Below are 19,349 nucleotides of genomic sequence, written 5' to 3' on the forward strand. Positions count from 1 at the left end.
AGAATGATGATGATATGATGATAGAGATGAGTATGAGAGATGAGAGAGAGAGAGAGAGAGAGAGAGAGAGAGAGAGGACAAGATATAGTTCTAAAGAGCATGCCCCCAAGGCATCATCTCTTCAACTAGGTCCCACCTCCTACAGTTTCCACCACCTGCCAAAAGTCCAATCCAATGATGAATCCATTAGTGGATTAATCCACTGACAAGGTCAGAGCCTTCATGATCCAACCGTTTCCTGAAAGCCTTACCTCTGATTATTGTTGTATTGAGACCAATCCTTCAACACATGAGCCTTTGGGGGACATTCCAGATTCAAATGACAAAATTGTGTGATTATTTAAAAAACAGAAACTTCATTAATAACAATAATGAAATGAGTGCTTACTATACATCAGACTTTGTACAAAGCATTTTACATTCATTTTCTTTTAATTCTCATACCAGTTATTTTAGTCAGCTTTTTCGATGCTGCGACTGAAAGACGGGACCAGAACAATTGCAGAGGAGAAAATGTTTATTCTGAGGTCTCACAGTTTCAGAGGTCTTAGTTCATAGAAAGCTGGCTCCATTCCTCAGAGCTCAAGGAGAGGCAGGTGGAAGAGTGTGGCAGAGGGAAGGAGCTCACACAGTGATCAGGAAGCAGAGGGAGAGGTCTCCACTTGTCAGGTGCAAGTATAAACCCCAAAGCCACGCCCCCAGTGAACCACTTCCTCTAGCCACACCCACCTGCTTCCAGTTATCACTCAGTTAATCCCATTGGGCATCAGTTCATTGATTGGATTAAGACTATGACCCAATCATTTCTCCTCCAAACAGGTGAGCGTTTGGGAAATACCACACATCTAAACCATCACCTAAACACCAGTCTTATGTAGTAGGTACTGGTCTTACCACTTCTTCAGAGATTCAGAAAACTGAAGATTATTATGAAAACTGAAGGTTATTAAAAAATTATTTTCCTCCGTTTTAAAATGCCTCAGAATGGCTTTGGTCTTTCTCAATGAATCATTCAGAATAAAATTCAATCCTTTACTTAAACAGAAGAGGAACTTAGAGATTGAACATAATTTTGATAATTGCTACTTTAGCAGAACAAGGTTAAAATTAAATTTCATGCTAGAGAGTAACCCCTTGGTCACATTAGTCCATGAGCAAGTTGAGTGGTGGACATCAAATGGACCCAGGAAGCTTTCAGCTTGGCCTGCAAAGTGAGATTTCTGTGCATCTCTGGAATTCATTTCTCTTTCCCAACAACAAAGGAAAGCTGAAGACAGCCTGCAAAGACCTCATCTTGGAGACCTGAGAATGGAAGAGAAGGCTGATTCCTGGATCTCGGTCACAGGCCATGTAACAAAAACCTACCAGGCCATGCCCACTATGAGACCAGCATGAGAAATAAAGACATATTCATATTGGACAGAGTGGTGTTACTTCGTTTTATTTAGCTGACAGGAAAGTTGAGGCCCTTCTTGTGTTTCTTTGGTATTGTTGTTGGATGGCTGTGTTCTCTTAAAGCATTTAGAACGTCATTAAAATAGTTTAAATAGCCATAGTCTGTCATGCTCCCCACAAACCTCTCTGTTCTCCTCTTAGTGAATTTCATTACAAGAAAATCAAAGAGAAAAGCTCTGAAATTGTCACTGTAAAAATAAATGGGGAAGGGGGTGCGAGGAGGGACAGAGGTGACAGTGCTGCATTGGTTAGAACAGCAGCGAGGCCATTCATATTTTCAGCTTAAATCTTTTCAAATGACAAAGGCTCTGGCTGCTATTTGTCAAAGGTGGAGGCTTTGGAAATAAATAGATAACACCAAGTCTATTTATTTTCATGGCATCTCTCTGATTCCGTTTCTTCTTGGCAGGCAGGAATCTCAGAAGGGAAGGAGAACAATAACTTTGGTTATTGCAGTTTTTGATTTGAGGTGGCAAGGAAGCTTGTAAGGCCTTTGAACATGCACTACCTTGGATTTAATGGAGACTCCCGTGTGGCTGGGCAAAAGGCCTTGTGTCCCAGATAGAGAATAAATGCCAGCTTCTGGGAGCCAGGAACCCTGGCACTTCTTTCCATTAGTGGGTTTATATTCATAGATGTAATTCCTTACAGTGTTAAGAACACTTAGAGTTAAAATGGCATGTCATATTGGTTTGAATATTATTCTTGGCTCTATTTTGTGACACTTTATCTTTGATTTGACCTATATTTCCCCTTCACTTTTTCTCATTTATATCTTCTTGTAGAATTTTATGCATTATCATAAGCTACTTTGGTTTGGGGAAGGCAGTGAGGTATAAAAATGTTCAGAAACATCATTTGTAGGCAATAGTGAGAGATTCACTTGGTACTTGGAAGGAGGGAGTGAAAACACTTGTCCTTCATGGTTGAAAATCAAGAGAGGCCACATCATAGAAGAAAGACTGTGTCCCAAAGGTTATAATCACAGATTGGTTATTTCATGCAGGAAAGGAATATTTCATTTAAGAGGTGTAACTTGGCTTCCCACAATAGACTCAAAAAGGCCAGCCTGACAGTTCACCATTGCTACAGAGAGAATCCCTACATCTAGGGGGTGGAAGAATTCATAGCATCAGTAACAGAGGGTTCTATTGTGAGGCAGGGAAAGTTTGTCAGCCCTTACCATGGCCTGGGTAAGTTAACTCCACAAATACCCATTTCCTTTTGTCTGAAATTAATGCCACCCAACATGTTGTGATTGTTCATTGGGCTTCAGGCACCTGGATGGGAGCACTAGGTACAGAAAAGCAAAGCATACAGATTCCTTGAACAAGCCTTACCTTACTGTATGATATGGCTCCTGGAATTTCCAACATCAGTGATGCCTAGTTAAGAGAGGTTTAACACTAGCACACTGATCATGCCAGTGAACTGAGACTGTCTAGATTTTGTTTTGTTTTGTTTTGTCCAAGACTAAATTTATCTATTTGTCTAGGAAACTGATCTGTGAGCCTTCGAGGTGGCCAGGCAGCAGCCTCCCCTTGGTTATCACCGTGGCTTGGAGTTTGTCTCTGATTGGGCTCCCACAGAATCCTGAGATAATGATATGACTGTTAGTAAGTTCATTTGGGTGATGACTTCTAGAAGCATCCAAAGAGGAGAGGTGAGACAGGGGAAGGGAAGAACACAATGTGGCCAAATGAGGCTCAATTCTGCTGGGAGACTCTGGGAGATCCTTTTGAATTGCTGAGTTGTTGTTTTGGTGAGCATAGTCATTGCTGTGACCAAAAGTCCTCACAAGATCTTAGAGGAGAAAAAAATATTTTGGGATCATAGTTTCAGAGATTCAGTCCACAGTCAGCTGGCTCCATACCTGGACCCAGGATGATGCAGAACAAGATGGCAGAAGGGGATGGCAGAGGAAAGCAGCTCAGAACATGGCAACAAGGAAGGAGAGAGAGAGAGAGAGAGAGAGAGAGAGAGAGAGAGAGAGAGCGCTCTGTTCACCAGGGGCAAAATATAAACCCACTGATTAGAACTACCCCTGTCAATCTAAGCATTTCACCTCTGAACCTTCTTGCATTGTCTCACACATGAGCTTTTGGGGATACCTCATATCCAAATCATAAGAGTTGCCCCATATGAAAACTGGAGTATTTATCCTTCTTCAGATCCCTCAGTGACTGGGGATTGCCCCCTGGGACATTAACTCCCTAATGTGCATAGGCCAACCATACTTTTTTTGGACAAAGAAAGTCCTCAGCCCTAGAGCTGCAGATGCTGGTGGCAGGAAGACCTTGGTGTGTAGGGAACTGTGAGAACTGACAAAATGGGGGTGGGTCATCAGCAGTGTCCATGAATAGCCTCAACAGGTGAGGCTGCATTTTGTATTTCCTGCGTCTTTCTACTTAGACTGCCTTTCATTTACTGTATTCCTTGATTTTGATTCTGAATTGCATAGTAAACTTCATGAGGGCACTAAAGGTGAAACTTTAGAGTACTATACAGGAAAAAAAAAAAAGCATTGAGACTATGATCATGAAGAATAACACAATTTTACCAAACATCCTCTGTCAACATGTTGGTAAGAATTGTTTTCATCTGGAATTATGTTGTGGAATCCTGGTAACCAGAGCTCTGGGCTTCTAATAATATTAATATGTAATAATGTTAATACATCATTAGATGTAGGAGGAAGATTAATCCAATCGAAGCTCAGTTAATTTCCTAAGGGCAATACATGATTACAGCTACCTCCAGAGAAGTTGCCTTTCCAACAGCCAATCTGCCTTTTTCAGGATTGATCCCAGGATGTGTGAGCAAAGCTGCAGGAGTACCATCTTCCGGAGTACCATCTTCCCTGGATGATCCTGCCCCTTTGACCATAGTGAATAAGCATCTGATACAGGTTGTGAACATCAGAGTTACTGACTGCAAGGCAGAGTGGACATTCACAGTTGCCTGGTTTGCAACTGTCTCCCAATATCTTCTTTCTCATAGGGCACAGCTTGATTATTCAGGATCTGTCCTGTATAAAAGATGACCCCACACTTATTAGAAGAGGACACTGGTAAAACCAACACAATCAGTTCACCTGATTTCTCTGTCACAGTGATGGGTTTAGGTAACCCAGAGCAGATCATTTCCTGGGTCACAAAGATTGATTAAGTGTTGGGCACATGACTCAATTCAGACCAAAACGATATAAAGAGATACTTTTTTTTTTGAGAGAAAATGTAGGGGAGTCATTCTAGTTTTCAAAAAGAAAACATAATAAGCTATGATTTCTCTTCTCAGGAGTAATGTTTTCCAGGAGTGAAGGCTGGAAATGCGGCAGCCATTTTTTCACCATAAGAGAAGGCAACTTGAGGATGGAACATATGGAGGGCAGAGACATAATGAAACCCTATCCTTTATGTCATCACAAATCATTAAGACATTCCCTGTGGCAGGGTATTTCTAATTATCTGAGTTAATAAATCTCTTTTATTAAGTCCATTGAGTTGAATTTGGCATTCCTTGTGCCTGTAAACACCTAGTTTGTCTTGGGTCAGATTTTTCCAGAATCAAACACGGAGATAAGATGCAAATATTTTCTTTGAACAAGAATCCTAGGGGAGACAAGGGAATGTGGAAAGCAGGAATGGGAAGAGAAAGAAGCTAACAGAGGCATAGTGTCAGATGAAGAGTTTCAGACTTATTCTAAAAGGGACCCTTTAGTAAACCATATATAATTTGTCTTTCACCCAAAGAGTGAGCTTAGATTTCATACCATCAATCACTGGTTAAAAACTTTCCCCAAGAGGATATACAACCCTAGGCACTTACAGCTTTCTGTGCATGCAGGTAAATTGGCTCTCATAGTCTAAGGGAGGTCTTCCAAAGACAGTTGTAGGTGCAGGCAGTCAGAAGCAAAAGCAAACAGAAACCTGGGATGAATGTATAGAGAAGCTATAAGGAATGAGGGTCAGAAGAGATTTGAGTGAGATAACCATAGTATCAGCTACACAGACTCATTATCCTTCAAATGAAGCTGCCTTGGTTCCTTTAGTTGGCTGGTTATTGGAAGAACCTTTAGTTAACATAGACAGTTAAACTGAAAGCACAGAATCATGGTGATGAGCATCGTGCTTTTGACAAAGTTTAGGGAATATATGTGTCATGACTATAATAGCTACCCAACACTAAAGAATCCTCCCAAGCATGGTGTCCTAGCCTGACTTCAAGATAGCCCATAATAACTATCCCCTTCTACTACGTGTGGCTTTGTAGATTCCTCTCCAGCCCTGAATTCCTCTCCAGGCCTATCAAATAATAGATTGCAGATATGGTGGAGTTTAACTTATGAGGTTAGACCACAAAAATCATTGTAGCTCAACCTTGTTCTCTGGGACCAACCACTTTTGGGAAAGCCAGATGTTCTGTTATGAAGAATTCATGCAATGGTAATAAAGTGGTCCACATGGTGAGAAACTGGGGCCTCCTGCCAATAGCCATAACTCACATTCATGTGAGTCAAGCCTTCATCTGATGATAGCTTTAGCTGGCATTTTGACTGCAAATTCTAGTGAGAAACTCCAAGCCAAATAGCTTAGCTATGCCTCTTTTAAATTTCTGACCCACAGAAATTATGAGAAATAATGAATATTATTTCTGTTTTGAGCTGCTAATTGGTAATAATCTTTTTAATGCTGTGTTAGATAATGAATATCCATGATAAACCACCAACATGTTCCAGATCTATTTTTATCTATCTATCGATCTCTCTCCAAAGCAGAAACATATTTTCCAAAGAAAAAATACATGTCCTTATTTCATTCATTCATTAGATTATCCATTTAGTACTCATCATTTGTCAGAGGTACTGGAAACACAGATGTGCTAACTGCTAGAGATATAGATATTGTTCTAGCCCTTCTAGGTGCTCCATTCATAGTCTGCAGATTTCTATAAATCCTTAGGTTTGTCTCAGGCTCATCTTCTACTGATATTAATATTCATAGAGGATTCCATATGATACAAAAATCCCACTATAATTATGTATCCAAAAGAAATAAAAATCTGCTTTCCATGTTTGTTAAAATGTTGCTCATAATATCCAGGATATGGAATAAAGCCAGTCATCTATCAATGGATGAATGGATAAAGAAAATGTGGTATACACAGACAATGGAATATTATTATCCTTGAAAAATATGGAGATGCTGCCATTTGTTAGAACATGGATGAGACTGGAAGACATTATAAATAAAATAAGCCAGACCCAGAAAGACAAATACTGCAGAATCTAATTTATGGACTCTAAAAAAGTCAAATTCATAGACACAGAGAGCAGAATGGTACTTACCAAAGGTTATTGGGGAGGGAATTTGGGGAAAGAAAGAAAGTGCAAAGCTAGTTGGGAAAGCTATTTGTCCATTTAGCTAAAAGCCCAACCAAAAAAGAAAAAGAATGTTGAAAGCAGACTGTCTATCCAAATGCACATTAAAAACATCATTTTGTCAAGAACCAGTAGATTTGTCTTAAAACTGATGCCCCCCATTGACCTAATGGTGCCAGGAAAAAGTCATGGCCACATAGTCAGTGCTGTATGTTATTTTGACAAGACCATTCCATTTTTGCTTTACATGTGTTCTCAGAAACAATAAATTCCTAGAGGACAAGGAAAATTTTGTGCAGTGCTCAAGATGCTGTGTTCAGTGTCTACTCTGCACAGATAGACACTTAATGCCTTTTATTTGGGTGAGGATGATGATCATAGCCAGCAGAGCCCAGTACAATATTGTGAAAACTCAAGAGTGTGATCAGATCTGAGAATTTGGAAGCTCTGATATTAATTCTCCTAGACTCATTTGTCCTCTCTGAATACAGGGCTAGTAGTGAAACCATAAAAAGAAAAAAATTGTCTAGTCACCTTCTCACAAGTTACTTTAATTCTTTCATTTCCCACTTCTGGGAAATAATAAAATGATTAATGCTAAAATTAAGCTCCATTATCCTGTGATTTTATATCCAAAAATTTATCTGTTTTGAATGATACAAATGTAAGATGCATGGTTTTAGGTAGTAGTGTATAATTTGATAGGTGCCACTTAGGACAGTTTTCTATCTTTCTTTTCTTTTCCTTTTTTTTTTTTTTTTTTTGGTTCTGGGGATTAACTCAGTGACACTCGACCACTGAACCACATCCCCATCCTTATTTTGTATATTTTTTTTAGAGACAGGGTCTCACCGAGTTGCTTAGCACCTTACTTTTGCCGAGGCTGGCTTTGAACTGACAATCCTCCTGTCTCAGCCTCCCAAACTGCTGCAATTACAGTCCTGTATCACCACATCCAGTTAGGATAGTTTTCTATATTTTTAAAAAAAATATTTATTTTTTAGGTGTAGACGGACACAACACAATGCCTTTATTTATTTTTTTATGTGGTGCTGAGGATCGAACTGGTTCCTGCCCGTGCTAGGGGAGCGCTCTACCACTGAGCCACAATCCCAGCCCCAGTTTTCTATCTTTCTATGCTAGCTTTTTATGGATCATTTTTATAGCCTCTAAAGGTACTCGTGACACATACTAACAGAAACATTTAAAGTATAAACTTCGGTAAGTTTTGACATAAATATACACCTGGGAAATCAGCATCCTGACTACTACGGTTCACCTGACACATGGTTCACATGTCACAAGCTCTTTGGTAATTCTTCTTTTCTAACAACCCCATCTGCCTGTTCCAGGCAACTACTGATTTACTTTCTATCACTATAGTTTGCATTTTCTGGAATTTTATATAACTAGAATCATAAGCTATGTATTCCTGTGGTCTGAGTCCTTTCATTAAGCATAATTATTTTGAGTTTTTGTTTGTTTGTTTGTTTTTTGTTCTGTTGCATGCAGGCAATAGTTTACTTCTTTCTTTGTCTTGCTGGGCTGTGCTCCATTATAGGGATGTAAATTATTTTGTTTACTCTTTCTTCTGTGATAGACATTTAGTTTATCTTCAGTGTTTTACTACTACAAATAAAACTGTTATGACCATTTGCATACAAAGTCTTTATAGGAACATATACTGTTGATTCTCTTGAGTAAAATCCTGGTAGAGAAAAGATTGGGTCCTCTAGTGGGTTTATCATTTCAAGAAATTGCCAACTGTTCTCCAAAGTGCTTGGACCATTTTACATCCTCATTAGGACTACGTGAAAATTCCAGCTGCCCCACCCTTTTACCAATACTAAGTATGGCCAAGTTTTTTAATTTTAGACATTCTTAGAGATATCAGTAGTATTTCATTTAATTTGCATTTTTTCTAACATCTAATCATGGTGAACACCTTTCGTGTTTTTTTTTAACCATGTAGTTAATATCTTCAAATCTTTTGCTCATGTTTTGATTGGATATTTTGTTTTATTACTTAGTTTTGAGAGTTTCTTTACATACCTGGTTAAAAGTCCTTTCAAGGGTAAGAGATTTGCAAATGTATATGTATAATTACCTTTTCACTCTCTTTTTCCCCATATTTTCATCAGTGCATTATAGTTATATATAATGGTGGGATTTGTTGTTACATGTTCATATACATACACACAATATGCCAATATAAATTGGCAATATCATTCCCCAATATTTCCCCTTTCCTCTCCCTTCTTATGTTTTGTGATCTTGATCCAGCATATAAGAAATATCTCTAAAGTCAGAGAGATTGTGTGTGTGTGTGTGTGTGTGTGTGTGTGGTGCTGGGGATTGAACCCAGGGCCTTGTGCATGGGAGGCAAGTACTCAACCAACTGAGCTATATATCCCCAGCCCCAGTGAGAGAGATTTTTTTTTTCTGGTATATCTTTTCATAAGTTTTTTGGTTATTGATTTTACATATAGTCTATCACCTCTGAGTTAACTTTTCTGTATAATTTGTGAATTGTGGTCTATTTTGTATACATGGATACTAAATTATCCAAACACCACTTGTTGAAGAAACTCATCCTTCCTCTACAGAATTGTTTTCTTTTGTACTTTTGTCAAAAGTTAATCGACGGTTGGTTTCTGGTTCTACCTCTAGACTTTACAGTCTGTCTTATTGATCTGCTCATCTATATTTATCCCAATAAATTTAGGTTTTTGATTTCTGCAGCTATGCAGTACATCTTAAAATCATGCAGTGCAACCTTTCCAACTTTGTCTTTAAAGTTGTTTTGGGTCTAGGTATTTTGCATTTCCATATGAATATTGTAATCAGCTTAGACATTTCTATAGGAATGTCTATCAGAACTCTTTTGGTATCACATTAAATCTTTAGATAAATTTGATAATCGACAACATGGATTTCTCAGTCCAGGAAAAAGTTATATCTCACCATTTATTTATGACTTGTTTATTTTCTTTCAGTGATTTTTTTTTCAGTGTATAGGCATTGCATATCTTTTGTCAAATTTGGGTATTTTACATTTCAACTTCAACTTGCTCATTGTATACAAAGTTTTCTTGATCCTGAAAATCTGCTAAATGTACATATTGATTCTTATAATGTTATAGATTTGTAAAGACTTTCTTCACAGTCATCTGTGAATAATGATTCTTCATCTGCCTTTCCAAATTGTATGTCCACAAAACATTTTTTTGAATAATTATAGATTTACAGAAGAGTTGCAAGGATTGTATAAATTGTTTTTCCTTTTTACCTTTGGCCCATCTTCCTCTCATGGTGACATCTTGCATCCATGACTCAAAAGTAAAATATTAAAATTGGTATAATACTATTAACTATAGAATTAATTATGATTTATTTCATTTTTAGAATGTAAACATTTTTAACTTTCTTTTTACTGATGCCTCTTTTTCTTCTAGCATGTGATCAGGATTCCTCAGTGTACAGAGTCATCATATCTCCTTAGTTCCTTCTTATCCATGAACTTCTCAGACTTTCTTGTCTTTTATGAACTTGACACTTTGGGAGCATGGTGGCAGAGTATTTTTTATGATCTGGATGTATCTGATGTTTTATTAGGAACATATGGAGATTATGAATTTGGAGACTATAATCACTTTGTGCTTAGTTATCTGAGAGTTATTTTCTTTTCATCATTGACAAGTGATAAACTTATAAAAAGTGTTTTTTCTGTATCTTTTGTTTGATAGAATGACTTCATTTCTTTTTACTTTATTTTGTTCCTTCTGTTAGTGTAATAAACCATTTAGTTTCAAAATACAAATTAATCTTGCATTTCTGGCATAGACCCTGCTCATGATGTGTTATCTTTTTTTTAATTCCTGTTCAATTCCACTTGCTAATTATTTTGGTAAGATTTCTTTTTGTCTATATTCTTCAGGCCTATTAGCCTGAAATTTACTTTTCTTATAATGCAGATCTTAAATCTTGGTTTCATATAATGATAGCTCCTTTGTTTTCCAAAATAATTTGTTAGGTTTGTATTGTTTTCTTGAAATATATGATAAAATACCCTGGTGAGATCATGTGGACATGGAGATCTCTCTGGAAAAATGATTTCCACTATTTAATCAATTAACTTAACTGTTATACAGCTGCTCATATTTTCTATTTTTATAATATAATTTTTGATATTAATAATTTTTGTTTAAGAAATTTTTCTACTTTTATCTAAGTTGTTATATTTATTAGTATAAAGTTATGAATTACTTTTGTTATGAATTATATATATATATATATATATATATATATATATATATATATATATATAATTTAAATACACATAAGATCTGTAGTTGTGTCCCTAATTCATTTCTGAAGTTCATTTATATAATGTGTGAATTCCCTCTTTCTTTTTTTAACCTACCTAGAAGTTCTTGCATTTTATTGACTTTATTAAAGAAACAGTTTTGATTTATTGTTGTTCTTTATTCTTGGCTTGTTTTAGCTTTCTCTTCTTTCTCCCAGTTTCTTGAGAGGGAGGCCTAGGATACTTTTCTTCTTCTCTGATACAAAAATTTAAAGCTGACCAGTTCTCACTAGTACCACTTGGGTTGCATTCCACAATTGCTGCGTGTAGATATGATGGAGTTTTTTTTTTTTCCATTGTTATTAATTTAACCATTCATTCCAATTTCACAGTGAAGTTTAATTTACAAATACTTGGATATTTTCTAAATGTTCTTTTAAATTGTTTTCTAATTGATTCATTTGATTGATTGTATTACTTAATGAAATTAATTCCTAGTGAACTTAATTATATATTGTTTCTACAAAACTTAAATTTTTCTTGCCAGGTGTGGTGGTACACCCCTGTAATCCTAGCAACACAGGAGGCTGAGACAGAAGAATTGCGAGTTCAAAGCCAGCCTCAGCAAAAGCAAGGCCCTAAGCAACTCAGTGAGACCCTGTCTCTAAATAAAATGCAAAATAGGGCTGGGGATGTGGCTCAGTGGTTGAGTGTCCCTGTGTTCAATCCCCAGTATCTCCCCTGCCCGTCCCTCCCCCCCAAAAAAACCCCTTACATTTCCTTACTGGTTTTATGGGCCAACTTATGATCTTCCTTGGTGAAGGTTTTAAGTGTGCATCAAGGGCATACTCTGCCACTTGAGGATAGAGTGTTTTAAATATCAGTTATGTATACTTGGTGGTTTAGGGTTTTTCAGCTCTTCTGTGTACTTACTAATTAGGGGTCTATTTATTCTTATCAATTAATGAAAGAAAAATAATAAAATCATTACATATAATTGTTGATTTGTCTACTCCTCTGACTTTTGTCAGATTTTTATTAACATATTTTGAAGAACTGACTTAGAAGCATATACATTAAAAATTATTTATGACTTCTTAATAAGTTGAATCTTTTATTATAGAATGTCCTTCTTTAAGCTACTTACAGAGGTTTGTTAGGACTTCTTAGGACAGTCTTCCTGCACAGGTAGTTTACCCCTTTACTAAGTTGCATTTTATGGGTGTCTATATCAAATGCCTGGGTGTTCAATGAGATCTCTCCCATCCGGATGGTTCACCCCATGTGGGTTCTGGGGTGCCTGGTAATGAATGGTTCCTTTCCCGAGAACTGTTCTTTTCTCTCCTAGTGATCTTTTGCTTGGCTTCATGAAGTTCTCTCTTACATGCTCAAAGTTCAGTCTTCAGCCAATGCTTGAGGTGATGCTATTGCACATTTCTGGAGTATTTTCTCTGCATTGGTCCTTTTTCAGTGGTACTCTGCTCAGGCAAATTATATTCGCTTCAAACCACTAGACCTTGATCTCTACCTCTGAACTCAGAGAGACCACTGTGCACTCTGGTGTCCTCCTGCATTGCATTCTTCAAAATGCAGAAAACCAGGATGACAAAGGGACTCAGCTCTTTTAATTCGCCTTCCTGCAGAGAACACTTTCTTTTGCTTCCTTTTATACAGTGTTTGAGAACAGTACTTTCATTTGTGTCCAGTTTTTCACTCATGTATAGTTATTATGCAGTGTATTAATGTACTAGGGCTGCCATAGCAAAGTCACCAAGGACAGGGTGACAACAGGAAGTTATCCTCTCACAATTCTGGAGGACTAGAGTCCAAGGTCAAGGCATCTGCAGACCTGCTTTCTCTGGAGTCTTCTGACCTTGGCTTGTAGATGGCTGTCTTTCCCCTGTGTCTTTATGTGGTCTTCTCTCTCCTTGGCTATCTCCTCTGATCCTCTCTGATTATTAAGACAAGAGTCATATTGAAGGACTGCCCATTTTAACTTAATTCCCTCCTTAAGGACCCTGTCCCATTCTGAGATTTGGGGGGTTAGTGCTTCAGCCTATGAGTTTGGGGGTGTGGGGAAGGGAAATGTAGCTCACCCATAAGAAGCAGCCGGGTAATGGCACTCTTTCATGTCGGCAGCAGAATGTTTGAACACGTGCTATTTGCCAGTCATTTTAGAAGCATGCTGTACACTTTAACTCCTTTAATTCTCTTGATGTCCCTGTCAGATATCATAAACTCTATTTTAGATCTAAGGACACTAAAGCTCTGAGACTTAAGCAATTTACCTAATGTGCTATAGCTAATAATCTGAAGAGCTGGGATATGAATTTAAGTATTGCTCCAAAGCCTCAGCTCTTGACCACTATAATTTGCTTTCCTTTAGGACACACGTGAATTGCAGATCAATGTTTTCTAGATTATATTTCTGGAACTGTGGGTAAATATTCTTAAAATACCTAGTCTTGAAGCTTTGTTAAATATATACTGTTACTCCCAAGCAGCTGACAAATTTTCCCGTGTCAGAAAACAAAGAACTACAACGGCATACCCCAATCATCCATGTGACATAAACATCTTTCATTTGGTTCATCTTTCTCACTTCATCTGTGTTTATAGAACTTTCCTTATGACACTGTGAAAAGAAGAAAAATTTGGGAATTGTGTACAAATGAAATTCCAAAGAGCATGGCAATCCAGCCTACCTTGGGTAAAGTTCGATTGATGTGTAAATTATCAGTTATGCAGAGAACATAATAAGGCTATCTCTCATCATTTTCTGACATGACAATTTATTTGATAGTCAAATAAAAGGGTTTACGTGAAGCGGTTAGATTTTGCTTCATGTTTTTCTATGGGCCCATTTCTGTCAAACATAACCAAGGATCATCATAAATGTATCATGACAGAAATGTTTTCTATCTTAAATAATAAATTACACTAACATTTGGCATCTACGTTTGAGTTTTTAAGTCATATCTGATGACAGCAAAAGTCTTCTGGGCAAAAAATAATCAATATGTGAGGCATAAATAGAGAGAGTAGTATCTGGTGAGGATTCTAACATCATAATATGCCAGTTTACGGCAGGGAAATGTGATTTCCATGTAGATAAGATTTTCGTGCACCTGTACCCTTGATTGTCAAATGACAATGAGCCCAAAGGGCCCTATCAGATTGGAACTTCTCTTATAAGACCAATCCTGATTTTAAATACAAATATCATTCCTTGTTCTCCTTGCTTAACAATAAAATAGAACAAGTCTAACATGTGTTAGCTTTACTTTGCTGCAACCAAAATTCCTGACAAGAACAACCAAGAGGAGGAAAGATTTATTTTGGCTCAAGAGTTAGTTGGTGGCCAGGCTCCAACGCACAACATGGTGGTGCAAGGGCATGGCGGAAGGAAGCCATGGCAGCCAGGTAGGGGATGTGGGGGCCAGGAGGGCCAGAGAGAGAATATACCCTTCTGGGGCACGCCCCCTGTTGACCTACTTCCTCTAGCTATCAATGAATGAATCCACCAGTGAGACAAGAGCCCTCCCAATCCAATCATTGCACCAAAGATCACTTCTAGGTTTTGCTGCATTGGGGACCAGGCTTTAGACACGAGCTTTTGAGGGACTCATGTCCACATCATAGCATAATAGTATACTGTATTAAAAGTTAAGCAAATGTGTTCTCCCTCTTGATCTCTCAAAATATCTAATTATACGTGGCTTACCTTCTGTGATGATGTGAAAAGATACAACACCTAGGTAAGAAGAAATGAGGTGGCTGATGTAGCCCTGTGGTGTTGTGCTAGGTTGCTGAAGTTCACTTGAACATAGCTGTTCAATGCAGGCAAGGCCCATCTGATAGCCCACAAGACTACCGAGTGACTAGTGGACACTTAAGATATACAGCACAGTGCAGATACACTGGGGGAAAAAAATCCACATCACCAGCAGGAGGTTGAGAGAGTTCATCATGCCACTCAAGAGCAGTAGGCATTAGAATACTTCCAAATTGTTTATCCTTGAAATCTCCCATTTCATATTTTTGGACCACCGTTGACCATAACTAATTGAAACCTCAAATAGTGAAAATGTTGACAAACAGAGACTACTATAAGTTGTTTACCACTGTGGATCCTTGGAGTCAGTCCTACCAGAGGATGTGCCAGGGTTTGAATATGTTCTTCTCCCTGAAGTTTCCTGTCTGGAATCTTGGTCCCTGGCATGGTGGTGTGTGGAGGTGGTGGAAATTTTAAGAGGTGGCCTTTTAACCATGGTCCGCTTTATGCTTTGAATATAGACCTTGCGGCTCTGCTATTGCAACTTGTTTTTAAAATAGACATGTTACTTTCTTTTCCTCTCTCCCTGCTCCTCCCTAATCTCCCTCCCTCCCCATCTCAGGGGAAACAGGATTACCTTTCTTTTCCATCCTAGGCAGAGTTATCTGTCCTGGAGTACACCCCCCATCACCACACTGTAGGAAGGAAGTAATCCATCCTTCCTTCCTTCCTTCCCATAAAAGCAGCAGCCTAGTGATTTTATCCCAGCCTAAGGTTTTATATTATATTAAGGGGATGGCACCAGAAGATCTCAGAAATGACTATCTCCCACATTAACAAGTGAATGTAACCTTTGCATCACCTCTTTAAAAGCCCCCAGTTCCTGCTGATGGGCAGAATCACAGCCTCTGGGATAGGCATCCTCTGTGTTTCTCCTTTGCAAGCAAAGCAATAAACCTCCTTTTTTCTTTTTTCTGAAAATCGTGTCCTCTTTGTTGGATTGGCATCAGTGACAAGGGCCAAGCTTTCAGCAACAGCCTGGGGAAAGGTAATGAGGTGGGGATGGGGGTCCACTTCCCTGGGTGGATTCATGCTGTCCCCTGGGAGGGGACCAAGTCTCCTGGGACTGGATTAGTTCCTGAAGAGTGGTTGCTCTAATGGAGACAAGCTGGCCCTTCCCATGCTCTTGTTTCCTTGTTGCACACGTACCTCTGCAGGTGGCTGGTTCCCTTCCCACTTTTCTGCCAGAGAGAGTGAGTGTTACTGAAAAGCTTAGTCCTTGTCCCTGATGCCAATATAATAACAAGGACATTGTTTGGGGGGAAAGGAAAACAAAGGATTATTACTTTCCTAGCAAAGGAGAGGCAAGGTGACTCCTGTCCCACAGGCTGTGCAGTCTAGTAGAACAGAGGGTTTTAAAAGAATTGATTCCTTCCAGGTGTTTCCTGTGGGGAGGCTGTGATTCACCTGTCAATTTGGGAGATGGCCATTCCTTAGATCTTCTGGGACCATCCCTGAAGTCTGAATTACTTGGTTCCAGTGGTGGATATGTGCTCATAGGCAGATAACTCAAGGTAGTTCTATCCCTGCCCCCAGGTTAGGGAGGGGGAGAGGGAGAAGAGGAAAAGAAAGCATGTCCATTTTAAAATAAGCCTCAATGGCAGAGCAGCAAGGGCTATATTCAAAGCATGAGGTGGACCATCCTTATAAGGAGACCCTCACCGGCATGCCAGCACATATACTTTGGACCCTCTAGCTACCAGAATTATGAGGAAAAATAAACCTCTTTACTTTATAAGCTACCAAGCCTCAGGTATTTTGTTATAGCAGCACAAAATGGACTAAGACAGAATATGAATAGGTTTTTCCCCCTGAAGTTTCCTGTTTTGGAATCTTGGTCCCTGACATAGATGTGTGGAGGTGGTGGAGAATTTAGTACATGTCTCAGAATTTCCTCTTTGAAGAACTCCAAAGAAGATAGGTAGCATTTTCTATCAACTCCCATACTGCATTAACTGCGTTGCCCCCACAGGCATTAAATTCATCTTATTTTGGGGTAAGGGTGTTTCAAGGTTCTAAAGAAAACACAGGGAAAGTAAAAGAGGCAAACTTGTGACGAGGAACATCAGTAGTTAGTAATGGGCCTGTTCCCCATGGCTGCTCTGAGATTGGGGCTGGGATCCAACACGGGGCTTTGAAAATATCTACCACAAATTTCTTGTCATCTATCTCATTTTTAAAATGTAGAATTCTAAAAATCCTTTCTAGTGGGAACTGATGAGCACTGGAAAGAAGCATGCTGAGCAGAGACATTTGTCCAGTCTTCTAAAGAGACGAGGATAAAATTTAATCTCTATCATGCCATCTGGACCCGGGATCCATGACCATAGAGAAGAGATAGTTAAAGCATTAATCCCAGTGCAATGGCAAATGCACAAATACAGACAAGCCCAGGTCAGGGCTAAAGACTCCTAAGCGACTTTCCCTTCATAAGAAATCTGGAGAGGATACATTAAGTGTGGCCTTGAGAGCAGATGACACAGGTCGCCACTTACAACCTGCATTCTGAGAGCAGTCACGCATGGGGGATACAGACTGCCCTGGCAAGTTCCCATCCGCACATCAGGGACAACTTCATCATCATCATATCTTTAATGGCTTTAATTGATGCACAATAAATCGCATATGTTTAGACTTTACATTTACTATATTTTTATACATGAATTCAGCTGTGAAACCATCACCACAATCAAGAAAACAAATATACTATGTGCTTTTTTTTTTATTTCAACAGTCTGAATAATATTTTATTTATCTTTTCTCATTTTTATTGATTTTTTTTAAAAAAAATGACAGTGGAATGCATTACAATTCTTAGTACATGTATACAGAACAAATTTTCACACATTGCTGGTAGGACTGCAAATTGGTGCAGCCAATATGGAAAGCAGTATGGAGATTCCTTGGAAATCTGGAAATGAAACAACCATTTGACCCAGCTATCCCTCTTCTCGGTTTATACCCCAAAGATTTAAAAACAGCATACTACAGGGACACAGCCACATCAATGTTTATAGTAGCACAATTCGTAATAGCTAAACTGTGGAGCCAAACTATATGCCCTTCAGTGGATGAATGGATAAAAAAATGTGGAATATATACACAATGGAATTTTACTCAGCAATAAAAGAGAACAAAATCATGGCATTTGCAGGTAAATGGATGGCGTTGGAGAAGATAATGCTAAAGTAAAGTTAGCCAATACCACCCACAAAACAAAGGCTGAATGAATAATATTTTATATTAATAGATTATCCTTTCTCTGGCTATTTTTCATGGTATTGATACACTATCGTTGTTTATCCATTCACCTATTAGACATTTCACTTCTTTGCAGTTTCTGGCAATTAACAATTGAAGCATTCTGAACATTTCCATGTAAGTCTTTGTATGAACCCAGCTTTCAGTTCTCTTGGGTGAGAGGGGAATGGCTGGCTATGTGGCTTGTTTTAAGAAGCCGCCTGTTTCCAGACTGGCCATATTATTTTACATTCCCAGGAGCAGTATCAGACAGTTCCAGATCCTCTGCATCATTGCCAAACACTGATGTGGTCAGAGATTTTACTGTTAGTGGGAACAGAGTGGTATCTCTTTGTGATTTTAATTTGCATTTCCCTGGGGAGTAATGATGTCAAGTGTGTGTGTGTGTGTGTGTGTGTATGTATTCCCCATTTGCAGATCTTGTTTGGCGAAATATCTATACAAATCTTTGGAATTTTAAGAGTTCTTCATATAATCTGGATATGAATCCTTTATAAGCATCTGATTTGCAAAAATTTTGTCTCCAGCTTTGCTTTGTCTTTTCATTCTCTTAATTGTGACTTTTTAATAGTCGAAGTTCCAAGGCAGGCTTGGTGGAGCTCACCTGTATTTTCGGGTTCTTGGAAGGCTGAGGCAAGAGAATGGCAAGTCCAAGGTCAATCAGGCAACTTTGAGGGATCCTATCTCAAAATAAAAAATAAAAAGGACTTAGGGATATAGTTCAGTGGTAAAGCATTACTAGGTTCAATACCTAATACTGCCAAAATAAATAAATGAATAAATAAATAAATTTTTAAAAATAAATAAAAAAACAAAGCTGAAGCTCTTGAAGTTGATGAGGTTTAATCATTTTTTTCTTTCATGAATCATGCTTAGTCCAAACCTAGACTTTAAAGATTTTCTTCTTTGTTTTCATTCTAGACTGGTATAGTTGGGGTCAGTCTTAGTCAGCTTTATATTGTCAGTGTGAGCAAAATACCCAAAAAGACCAACTCAGAGGAGGAAGAGTTTATTATTGATTCAAAGTTTCAGAGCTTCAGTCCACCATCTGCTGACTCCATTGCTTTGGGCCTGAGGTGAGGCAGAACATCCTGGTTGGGGTGGGAGGGGGG

The sequence above is a fragment of the Marmota marmota genome, unplaced genomic scaffold, assembly GCF_001458135.2.
Source record: "Marmota marmota marmota unplaced genomic scaffold, marMar, whole genome shotgun sequence".
NCBI classification, from domain to species: domain Eukaryota; kingdom Metazoa; phylum Chordata; class Mammalia; order Rodentia; family Sciuridae; genus Marmota; species Marmota marmota.